Raw genomic sequence first — 12,920 nt, forward strand, 5'->3', positions numbered from 1 at the left:
AGACAATAAGACACTTCATTGCAGGCTTAACAGTCCTCTGTTTTAATGCCCCACAACCATCTGTCCCATATTTTCTAGGACAGGCCTGGTTTTAATATACTTTCCAGTCATCTCCATAAACGTGTACAATTCTTTAGGAATCAAAAATATTCTGATAAGTGGGAAATGAATAAACCAGGTTAGCCCATTAAAATAAAAGCATAAGTACATATAACAAGACAGGAAGTCAGAAGTGACAGAGAGTCACAGGTTTGGGAAACATCTTGATAGTTTACAGGAGCTCACGCCTGCCTGCTGAGGGTCCATATATAATATCGTCACCGACCCAGGAGCTACAGAGAAGGAGCACAAATTCTATTCAGCCCCCCACATACCCGGGCACACTTTCTCAAGTGAGCATGGCTCCACCCTGCTCGTTGCTCTGTTTCCGTCCATCTGTTCTGGTAACTCATTTCCTTCCTCATAATTGCCAGTGTATGGACAGACTTATCCTGTTTCCTCCGGATGGTGTTTTTGTTTGGAGTCAGTTCCTTTTCCTGTTCCTTTTCATTCACTCTTATGTGGCCTCTCCTTTGCACTACATAACTTTCATGCCATCACACACACACACACACACACACACACCCCTTCAGGAAATTGAGAACACAGAGTGGCTAAGTGCTTTAAACGTATCGTGGGACCTAAGTTGTTTAGCTATCTACAGACAGCAATGATCGATAAGATCTTCCTTGAAAAGTCACAAAATAGGAGAGAGTGTTGAGCTCTGTGTTGGCGTTGGGGCAAGAGGGTAGGTAGGGTATATTTCTCTGAAGTGTCAGCTATTAAACTGTGACCTAAAGGACAAGGAATCAACCCTGGGATAAGTCACTAGCAAAAATTTTAACTTGCTTTCATGAAAAAGGTGACTCATCTGTAGCTATGTGGGTGGAAGGGAGGAGTCACAGTAAAAGAACAAGTCCAAATAAGGGCTGTTGAAAGACAATTTGCCGGCCCTGGCCAGTGTGGCTCAGTTGGTTGGGCGTAGGCCCATGCACAGAAAGGTTGCCGGTTCGATTTCTGGTCAGGGCACATGCCTGGGGTTGAGGGCTTGATTCCTGGTAGGGAGTGTGCTGGGGGCAAACTCTGCTCTCATATCGATGTTTCTCTCTCTCTCTCCCTCTCCCACTAAAAAAAATAAAATAAAATAAAAATCTTTTTTAAAAAAGAAGCTACTGCTTGGCTGGCGTGGCTCAGCGGTTAAGCATCAACCTATGATCCAGGAGATCGCTGTTCAATTCCGGGTCAGGGCACATGCCCGGGTTTCGGGCTCGATCCCCAGCAGGGGGCGTGCAGGAGGCAGCCCATCAATGACTCTCATCATTGATGTTTCTCTCTCTCTCTCCCTCTCCTTTCTGCTCTCTGAAATCAATAAAGATATAGTAACAGAATTTAAAATATTAAAAAGAAGCTACTTTGTGCCTAAATCAGTCAATTTAGTTTGGGAAAACTTACTTATCATGTACAAAGGAGTTTAAAGCTTAAAAATCAGAGAGGGCTTAGATATGGGGATTTAGGATGTCAAGAGCTTTAAAACAAATTGCAATCAGGGCATTGATTGTCCTTTGTTCTGAACTGTGTTTTCAAGGATGTTTGTGTAGCAATCTGCCCTGGAAGATAGAGATAGTGTCTTCCTTCGAGCAAACAACACATTTGCTTATTGTTGGGTGAGGTAAAAATAATGTTTCCTTCTAGAGCACAGGACATGTGTGCTTATACAATCATCCCCCCTTATCCAAAGTTTCTTTTTTTGTGATTTCAACTACTGGCAGTCTACTTTGGTCTGAAAATAGTAAACGGGAAATTCCCAAAATAAACAATTCATAAGTTTTTTGTTTGTTTTTTAATTTATCTTTTTTGTTGAAAGTATTACAGATGTTCCCTCTTTTTCCCCATTGATCCCCTCCACCCGGCATCTACCCCACCCTCAGGCCTTCCCCATACCAATGTCCGTGTCCAGGGGTTATGCTTTATGCCTATAAATTCTCTGATTAATCTCTCTCCCCCCACTCCCACCTTCCCTCTGAGATTGTTCAGTCTGTTCCGTGTTTCTATGTCTCTGGAACAATTCATAAGTTTTAAAATTGCACACTACTCTGAGCAGCTTGATGAAATCTCATGCCTTTCCGCTTTGTCTCACCTGAGACCTGAATCATCCCCTTGTCCAGCATAGTCATGCTGTGTACGACCCGCACCCATTAGTCACTTAGTGGTCATCTTGGCTACCACATGGACTGAACACAAGCAATAGCGATGCTGGCAATTCAGATAGGCCAGAGAGAAGCCCAGAGTGCGTCCTCTAAGTGTAAAGGTGAAGGTTCTTGACCTAATAAGGAGAGAAAAAAACCTCATATGCTGAGGTTGTTAAGGAATGTGGTAAGAATGAATCTTCCATCCATGAAATTGTGAAGGAAAAAGGACCTCATGGTACGTTTGTTGTCACACCTCAAACTGCAAAAGTTAAGGCCCTAATGTGTGATAAGTGCTTAGTTGTTGGGAGCGGGTGACGTGTCTGGACATGGTCCACGTCACCTGAGGGTCTGGAGCCAAGGACTCAACCCTCCCCAAAAGTTCCCATTAGAAGCCGAAATAAAGATAGTTACTAAGGTCTGAGCTCATGCAGGAGGCAGGATGTTTACGCTGAAAGTGTGTTTGTGCAGCCACAAAGAACTACTTTGTATCACCCTCACCTCCTTACCAGTTGTTTGTTACTCACTCTATAATAAAGGCGTTGAAGCCATTTGGTGTGCACCTCATTGGAGGGCAGCCCTCCTGATCCCATAACTGTGTTTGTCTCTTTAATTCCCACTGCTCCAACTCAGGTTTGTTCATCTTTCAGGCTGGTTCCTGACACTTAGTTAAGCTGGAAAAGGCATTTGCCTTTATCATAGGTATGTATATATATAGGAAAAAACATAATTTGTATAGGTTTTGGAACTATCCATGATCTCAGGCATCCACTGGGGGTCTTGGAACGTATCCCCAGTAAATAAGGAGGAAATACTGTAGTATTAAAGAGCATTATTTAAAAAACCTTTGTTCCCTAAGCTAAAAATGCCTTTATTGCAAAGCAACCCACTGCAAGTAAAGGTGTAAAATGGCCCTTGTATCACCCTGTGGGAACTGGGGCTTGGAAAATGGTGCAAAAATGTAGTTACTCTGGCTACTGCTCTTGCTGTGAGTCTAAACTGTCCATTTCTTACATAGCATTCAGTATCTTTTACCAGTGTCATGTCTTCTACAGCGTGCGTGAAACGGTGGCAGGCTAACCAAATGACTAACACTGCAACTGAACCCAGGTTCAGCTTCCTGCTGCAACCAAAGCCAAACTCGTGAGACAGGTGCTGGTCAAAAGGAAAGAGGTTTATTTGAGTGCCAGCATCTCGAGAAGATGGTGGCATTCCTGTCCTCATAAAACCATTTTAATATCTCAGTGCAGGCAGGGATTTTTATAAGGATGGAGAAGGAAAGCAGAACACAGGGATCAGGGGAGAGGTTGTGGATATGTTGTCTTTCCTGGGGGTAAAGGGAGGGGGAGCTGAAGGGGAATGTGAACATGCCACTTCTCCTGAGAAAGAGAAGGGGGAGCACAAGGAAGAGAGGGGGCCAGTGCTATCTCTCTTCAAACAGGAATTTGTAGATTTACAGCTAACACCTGCAGGTCTTTACAGCTGGTGCCAAGCAGCCCTTCTCCCCCAGAGCAGGCTGCTTTTATCTGTGAAAAAAACTAGATAAGGAGTGAAAACACAGGACTTTATTTACATTCTCTAAGAAAACAGAGAGTTGGCTGTAGCCTTGAGAGAATGTAAAATAATTGAGATGTTAAATTATGGTTACAGCATGTAGAGGAAGATCTCAGAATCCTCTAAAGTTCTTAACAGGGGCTTGAACCTAGATACTAAGATTATATGGGCACCTGATTCAGGGGAATCATGGCTGTGTGTGGAACTGCTGGATACATAGAGGATTTCAAAGTTTTTATTTCAAGCCAGTCAAAGAAGAGTTATTGAGCCCAATCTCTTATGAAATGAACACACAAGACTCCAGGCAAGTGCCAGTCCTCTGACTGGGAGTTGGCACGATATGTGGTCTTGTGGTAGTAGTGGTCAGAAATCCCATGTATCCAAGAAATCCCATGGGTAGAAGAAATAATATAGCTTTGCATGCTTCCCACTGGAGAATTCATGGGTATTGCTGTCCTACGGTGTCATAGAAATTCTTCGCATTTCAGCCTGTGGACTCTGAATGGGTCAATAATCTCCAGATTCTTCAACTTATAGCTGCAGGCCCTACCTGGGCCCTCCTTGGTTTCTTAGGTGGAGAGTAGATTAAGCTGGAAATTGGTGGGTACACATTTAAATATCAAGTATGAGGCAAGCAGCCACAGATCAGATACTAGAGCAGAAGTCAGCAAACTTTTTCTGAAAGGGTCAAATGTTAAATATTTCAGTCTTGTGGGCCATATGATCTCTCTAGTATGTATAGAACTCTGCTATTGTAGAACAAAGCAGGCATAAGCAGTACCAATGGGCATGGCTACATTCCAATACAACTTTACCTTCAGAAATAGGGAGCAGCTGGATTTGAACTATGGGTGGTAGTTTGCTGACTCCTGCACTAAAGGATTGTTATATGTTGCCCGGCTGGTGTTGCTCAGTGGTTGAGCGTTGACCCATGAACCAGGAGGTCACAGTTCAATTCCAGTCAGGGCACATGCCTGGATTTCAGGCTTGATCTCTAGTAGGGGGTGGGTAGGAGACAGCTGATCGATGATTCTCGCTCATCATTGATATTTCTGTCTCTCTCTCTCTCCCTCTCCCTTCTTCTCTCTGAAATCAATAAAAACATATTTTTTAAAAAAATATTGATATATGTAGGCTGACTTCATTAGTGTATGACCTGAAAAATCTCTCAGGGCCTTGAACTCAGAAGGGCCCTGTACTTGGTTTTATACTCTCTACTGTCAAGGTCTTGGAATCCTTAATTTTTAAACAAGGGTCTCCACATTTTCATTTTGCCCTGGGCCCAACATCACTATGTAGCTGGTCCAGGTTATATGCAGTCTTTTTGCTATTATGTTGCAGTAGGCCTGTACAAAACCAATTTTATTCAGAGAATAAAATTATTAAGTAAGATCAGATATATAAGATCAAATAAGAGATAGAAGTGCCTTAGAGATAAAATGTTCTCTGATCCAGAAGCAAGAAAAGAAAGAACCTAGCTTTTATCTTGTCAATAATATTGGTATGTATAAAGAAAGGATGGATCTGTCTGAGGAATAGCTATTTAATGATCCATTAGGCAATATTCCAGATTGCAGTTAAGAACTGTGGTTAAGGATTCAACATGCAGTATGAATCTGTTGCTGAAATATCAAACCTAATGCCAATAGATACCTAAAACACACCACTTCTGGCCCTGAGTCTAAGTACCATAATTTTAATTAAAATATAGTTTCTCATACATTTCTCTCTAAGAATTCTAACAATGAGCTGGTTAGAACAGCCAGTCCTCTTGCCGGTTAAATTTCTCCTTGCAATGAATTCCAATAGTATTGTTTACATATTAATCTTATGTTACTTTAGTGAGACCATGCTCTGGGCAAATTGACAAAATTCAAATGAAGACCCACCACAGAAATGATGACTTCAGGGGTGGGGGCTGGGTGGAGGTGGGCAAAGGAGGGGAAAATGGGGACATCTCTAATAGAGTCAACAATAAAAATAGGTTTAAAAAAAAAAGATGACTTCAACAAGGCATTGTCACAAATCAGTCACTAGTCAATATCCCCTTCTTCACCACATGCCTTCTTTTAGTTTTCACATTAGGCTTTATCCAGGCAATGATAACCTATTAAAAACTTTTATACAGGGCCCTGGCTGGTTTGGCTCAGTGGTTAGAGCATCGACCTGCGCACTGAAGGGTCCCAGGTTTGATTCTGGCCAAGGGCATGTACCTCGGTTGCATGTCCCCTTTGGGGCGAGTGCAGGAGGCAACCAACCGATGTTCCTCTCTTTCCCCCTCCCTTCCACTCTGTCTGAAAAGCAATGGAAAAATATATCCTCAGGTGAGGATTTAAAAAAAACTCTTTTATACAGGGAAGTTGTATGGTTGACTCTTGATCAGCTAATAGTTTGACAGAAGGGATGGATGGAGATATACCAGTTGGGTGGGAGGAAAAGGAAAGTCAGAGGGAAAGAGAAAACATTCCCTTGCATCTGGGTCTGGTAGTTTACATGAAACCTGTAAGGATTAGTCTTTCTCTTCAGCCTAGTGATAGCATAAGATTACCCCACATGTAGTCTTCATCTCACCAAATCATCAGAGAGTTTGAAGACAGGGTGGAAGGCAATCTTTTCCATACGCAGTGAATTTGACCAAGGACAGTTAAGATTTAGAACAGCATACTTTGATTATGAAGAACGTTTTGTTTAAGACACTTGATTACTATCAAATACATTCCGTAAGATCTATGTATAATTTAAAAAAGAAAGTTTGCTTTTGACTTTAATAGCTGTAAGTTCCTGCTAAAGAAATAAATCAGAAGAATCTACTAAAATTCAAGCTTGGGTAAATAGGATATGCAAAGATAAGATACAAGACAGACTTATCATAAATGAAAAAACATTTGCAATTTAAGTTTGTCATTTTTTTAAAGAATAGAGGATGACTTCTATAAAAGATCAAAATTTTAAAGGCAATTTAAAAATAACTCATAATAACCAAATGGTAATTTATAAACATAGTCATATGGCATAGAATAAAAGGAGCTATAAATACTGGATTAGTATCTAAGAACAAAGCAGTTGTTGAGGACATTTATATAAAGCAACCTACATTGGCATGTTTTTTTTGTTAATAAAAATAAGTTTTGGCGCCCCCCAGCATGGCTTAGTGGTTGGGCACTGACCCATGAACCATGGAGCAAGGGTTCGATTCCCAGTCAGGGCACATGTCCGGGTTTGGGGCTTGATCCCCAGTAGGGGGCGTGCAGGAGGCAGCTGATCAAGGCTCTCTCATCATTGATGTTTCTATCTCCCTCTCTCCATTCCTCTCTCTGAAATCAATAAAAACACGTATTTTTAAAAAAGTATTATAATAGAAGGTCAAAAAACTACTTCATGATTACCTACATTGTGTGAAGGACTGTTTTAGGGAAATTAGCATATCCAAATTATACTACGAAATAGTCTTTCCCTCAAGCTTAGAATCTAGTTGAGGGTGAAAAGACACACATAAAAACCAAATGAATTTTATGTAATACTGGACAAATACAAGTTACAAACAGCAATTTTGCTATACTTTTGGTTCTTAAACATTTTTATAAAAATACAGCGATAGATTAAAAAATTGAGAAAACATAAGGGAATATCAGGAAGGAAAAACTTTTCTTCTACCTTCCTAGGCTCATCAAGGGGGTAATGCAAATTAAACTAACAAAAGACAGATTAACAGGAGAAAAGGCAAGAATTTTATTACTATTTACATGCACGGGAGTTTGCAGGAAAGAAGTAAAACTCAAAGAAGTGGTTAGACTTAGGGGCTTATATACCCTTTTAACAAAAGAAAGGGGTTTTGGGCTTCAAGGGATGATAAATTGTGGGGAAATGACGAGGAAATATATGGAGGAACTATAGAAGATAAGGGCTATGTTAGTAAGGTTTGTTTATACAAACCCATCTTGGGGTTTGAACTTAACTTGAGGGTTAAAGCTCTGTCTTGAATAAATGTTGTACTTGTCTCCCAGCTGGTGGTTGGGGGAGGGGACTTTCTCAAAGGGGAATTTATGTCCTGCTTTAGGCAGATAAGGGGAGGGCAAAGAACTCTTCCTGCTTCTGTTGATTCTCAGTTGCCTTCAGCTTTAAATAATCCTCATGCCAAAGAGACTTATTTTGAGGTCACTCCTCAGGTCAATGCAGCCCACCCTGATGACCAGGTTTAATATTCGTGATAGAAATATTCAGAAGAAAGATTGCTCTGTAGGTTTCACAGATACTGAAAACTTTTCCTCAGTAAGCAATGACAAATTCTGCTATTTTCTATTTTGAAAATTTGAAATAACTTTATAACAGTTTTTACTTGATCATAAAGTACCACATGCTGCTCAAAATGAAAAATTAGGGAAGTTTAGAATAGAACAATTTCATCATCCAGAGATACCATTACTGTGAACATTTTTTTTCACATTACATTCTGCTTTTGTTTGTTTGTTTGTTCTGGATATTTAAGAGCCTGTAGCTGTGCTGACATAAATTCCTCTTGAATGTCAAGTCTAACTCATAGGTATTGGAGTATGGGAATGGAGAACTCTACTAAAGCCCAGTCCAGTCTGTGTTTTTTCATGTAAAAAAAATGCATAACATTTATTAATTTGTCAATTTCCTGTTTTGAATGGTTGCTGAGAAGAAATTGCCTCATTCACTCTTTTGTTAGAAAGTTCTTGATTACATTTTAAACAGCTTCATTCAAGTATAATTCACATACTGTGCAACTGACCCACTTAAAATATACAATTCAGTGGTTTTTAGTGTATCTACAGAGTTGTGTAACTATCACCACAATCTAAGTATAGAACACTTATCAACCCAAAAAGAAATCTTGTGCCTTTTGTTATTGGGACCCCAATTTTTTTGTTGTTTGTTTTGTTTTGTTTTGTTTTTTAGTTTGTCTGCCTGTGCGCACTAGTCTAAAGAAATGCGCAAACAGGAGTTTGCAATATAGAAAGAAAAATAGCTTAATATTGAATTGGCCAATATGGAGGCAGGGAGCTTATGCCCTAAAGACCCGCTCCCCAGTGGTGTATAGGTTACAGATTATATAGGACAAAATCACAAGGCACCATGAGTTAGGGGGTTCAAGGTCATGCTGGGAGCTGATTGGCCAGGGGTGAGGTAAAGGTAGTAAATAATTTCATCAGGTCTTGAGGACAGCTCTCAGGTCTGTTCCAGCCTCCCTCTGTCTGGTTTCATCCCAAAGTAGCCAGGGGGTCATTCCAACATAGGGCTCAGGAGCTAAAACATAACTAATGTTAAGATGTTATCTTTAGCCTGCCAAAGTTCTGGACATTAAGGAAGAATATGATTTCTCGACCTAGGATTTAAAACTAAATTTAATCAAAGTCATAGGGACTGTCTGTTTTACTTTTAGCAGTCATTCTCCATTTGTCCTCAATCCCACCAGACCTAGGCAATTACTAATGTATTTTCTATCTTTATACATTTGCCTATTCTGGACATTTTACATAAATGGAATTATATATTACATTGTCTTTTGTGACTGGCTTCTTTTAGCATGATGTCTTCAAGGTTCATCCACACTGTAATATATATCAGTACTTCATTGCTTCTTATTGACAAATAATATTCCCTTGTATGGATATACTAAATTTTATTTATCTGTTCATCAATTCGTACACATTTGGGTAGTTTCCATTTTGGCTATTAAGAATAATGCTGAGATTCTAAGACAGAGAAAAACACCCTGAATAATCAACAGAAAATGAGCTGGAGAATACCCTCACAACCAAGGACCTAAAGCAGAGACTGCATAGAGACTGGTAGGAAGTGCAGAGGCGCAAGAGGGCTAGCTGGTCTCCCACGGGTGACTGAAGGTCTGGAGGGATATCTCAGCTGTGGGGAGTTCCCACTGAGAACTCTGGAGCCTCAACCCCAAGCTGGGCTTGGGGCACCAGTACTGAGAAGGGTGCCTACATAACATCTGGATGTGAAAAGCAGCAGGGTTTCTGTCTGCCAGGGAGAGATGGCTGGAAATACAGGTACCCTCTTAAAGGGCCAACACACAAAGTTTTGTGTATAGCCACTCACCTTTGGCTCTGGCAGAGGGAGTGCAGAGTGGACTGGAGCAGTATGAGAAGAACCTGGGGTTTTGGGCTGTGGAGATGGAGCTCAGAGGGCAACCATCTGGATTCCTGTGCTGTCATTCCCCTATACTGAAGAGGACATCTTTCTTAGGTAGACCTTTGCCAGCCAAGCAGCTTTTGCCTGGGGGGGGGACGACAATTGCCCCATCTACTAGAAAACCTCTCACCCCACGCTGCAGAGTTTACTCCTTTCTGTGGTCTACAGTCTGAGGCTCATTAAGAGACTAAGATCAATCATCCTGCAGGCAGAGGCAGACCTCTGGGAACTTTGACTCTTTGCCTAATCAGTTTCTGGACCTGGGCCTTGGAAAAGCAGATTTGGTGTGCATCTTGATCCTGTACAAATGCACCCAGCCCCAACAGAGGGAACAACAAACCAGCCCATCAGAGGGAACCACAAGCTGTAGGTTGTTGACAGCTCCAAACAGGGTACTCAAGGCCAGTCACAAAGAGCATCTGACATTGGCCTGCACCAGAGACCCTCCAAAAAAGACTGAGAGTCCTAGCAGATTCACCTAATACACAGAAACAAACCCAAATAGGCAGCCAAAATGGGGAGACAAAAAAAAAAGCCCGAAATGAAAGAACAAGAGAAGTCTCCAGAAAAAGAGTTAAATGAAATGGAGGTAAGCAATCTCTTAGATACAGAGTTTAGAATACTGACTGTAAGGATGCTCAACAGCATGAGAAAATATATAGAAACTATGAAAAATGGCCAGTCAGAAATGAAGAATGACAGAGCAGAAATAAAGAATACATTGGAAGGAATAAACAGCAGACTAGGGGAAGCTGAGGATAGGATCAGCAAATCAGAAGACAGGGTAGAAAAAAATCACTCAATCAGAGATTAAAAAACCCCCACACAAAACAATTAAAAAACAGGACAGTCTAAGGGAGCTGTGGGACAACATGAAATGTAATAATATTCACATTATAGGAGTGCCATAAATGGAAGAGAATAAGCAAGGGATAGAGAATTTATTTTAAGAAATAATGGCAGAAAACTTCCCTAACCTGATCAAGGAAAAAGTCACACAAGTTCAGGAGGCACAGAAAGTCCCAAGCAAGAAGAATCCAAAGAGGCCACACCCAGACATCATAATTAAAATGCCAAAAATCCAAATCGGAGAGAGAATCTTAAAGGCAGCAAGAGAAAAGCAAGCTGTTACCTACAAAGGAGCTCCCATAAGGCTGCCAGATGACTTCACATCAGAAACTCTACAGGCCAGAAGGGAATGGCATGAAGTATTCAAGGTAATGCAAGAAAAGGATCTGAAACCAAGATTACTCTGTCCATCAAGGCTATCATTCAAAACAGATGGTGAAATAAAGAGCTTTCCAGACAAAAAAGGCTAAAGGAGTTTATCACAACTGGCAAACTCTTGGTGCATAGAACAACTCTCTGCCAACTGAACCACACCTTTACTATGTTTTATAAATAATATTTTTTCTTTTTATGGAATTTATTGGGGTGACATTGGTTAATAACATTATATAGGTTTCAAGTGTACAATTCTATAATACAGCATCTGTATATTGTATTGTGTGTCCATCATCCAAAGTCAAGTTTCTTTCTGTCACCATTTATCCTCCTTTTACTCTCTTTTACCCCTCCTACCACTCTTTCCCTCTTGTAATTACCATACTGCTATCTGTGTCCATGAGGTTTTTGTTGGGTTTTGTTCCCCTTAATCACTTCACCTTTTTCACCCAGTTCCCTAACCTCCTTCCCCTCTGGCAGCTATCAGTTTGTTCTCCGTATCTATGAGTCTGTTTCTATTTTGTTTGTTTATTTTGTTCATTAAATTTCATATATAAGTGAAATCATATGGTATTTGTCTTTCTCTGATTGGCTTATTTCACTTAGCATAATACTCTCCAGGTCCATCTATGCTATGGCAAAAGGTAAGATTTCCTTCTTTTTTATGGCAGAGTAGTATTCCATTGTGTAAATGTGCCACATCTTTTTTATTCACTCATCTTCTGATGGGCACTTGAGCTGCTTCCAGATCTTGGCTACTGTTAATAACACTGCTATGAACATAGGGGTGCATATATTCTTTCAAAACAGTGTTTCGGATTTCTTCAAATATATTCTCAGGAGTGGAGTCACTGTGCCATCTTGCTGTTTCATCTTTAACTTTTTGAGGACCCTCTATAATGTTTTTCACAGTGGCTGCATCAGTCTGCATTCCCATCAACCATGCACTGGGGCTCCCTTTTCTCCACATCCTTGTCAACACTTGGCTTGTTGATTTATTGATGATAGCCATTTTGACAGGTGTGAGGTTATAAATAGTATTGAAACACATATTCTATACAACAATCTTTTTGACGCCTCTGGTTATTTATTTTTTTAGAATACATTTTTAGTACTGAAATTTTTGGTAAAAGAGCACATTGGAGCCCTGGCTGGGTAACTCAGTTGATTAGAACATCGTCCTGATATACCAAGGTTTCGGATTCAATCCTCAGGGCACATATAAGAAACAACCAATGAAGGTATAAATAAGTAGAACAACAAATCAGCCTCTCTCTCTCTCTCTCCTCTCTAAAATCAATTTTTAAAAAATTAAAAAAAAAAAAAAAAGCACGCTGTAGGCTTTTGTTATATAGTCCTTTCTGGATGACTTAAATTTTATTTAATTAATTAATTAATTTATTATTTATTTATTTATTTATTTTTAAATATATCTTTATTGATTTCAGAGAGAGGAAAGGAGAGGGAGAGAGAGAGAGAGAGACAGAAACATCAATGATGAGAGAGTCATTGATCGAGCCCATGACCTGGGCATGTGCCCGGACCGGCAGTCGAACCCCGATCGCCTGGATCCTAGGTCAATGCTCAACCGCTGAGCCATGTCTGGCCAGGCTGGATGACTTAAATTTTAGATAAAGTATTCCAGAGAAATTAGGTTTTTTTATTTTTCCTTTTTCTCCAAATTATAAGATTTTGAATTTATCAATTGTATTATTAATTTTCAAAAAACTTTAAATTTCAACA

This window comes from Miniopterus natalensis, chromosome 10, assembly GCF_054644295.1.
Source record: "Miniopterus natalensis isolate mMinNat1 chromosome 10, mMinNat1.hap1, whole genome shotgun sequence".
Taxonomy (NCBI): domain Eukaryota; kingdom Metazoa; phylum Chordata; class Mammalia; order Chiroptera; family Miniopteridae; genus Miniopterus; species Miniopterus natalensis.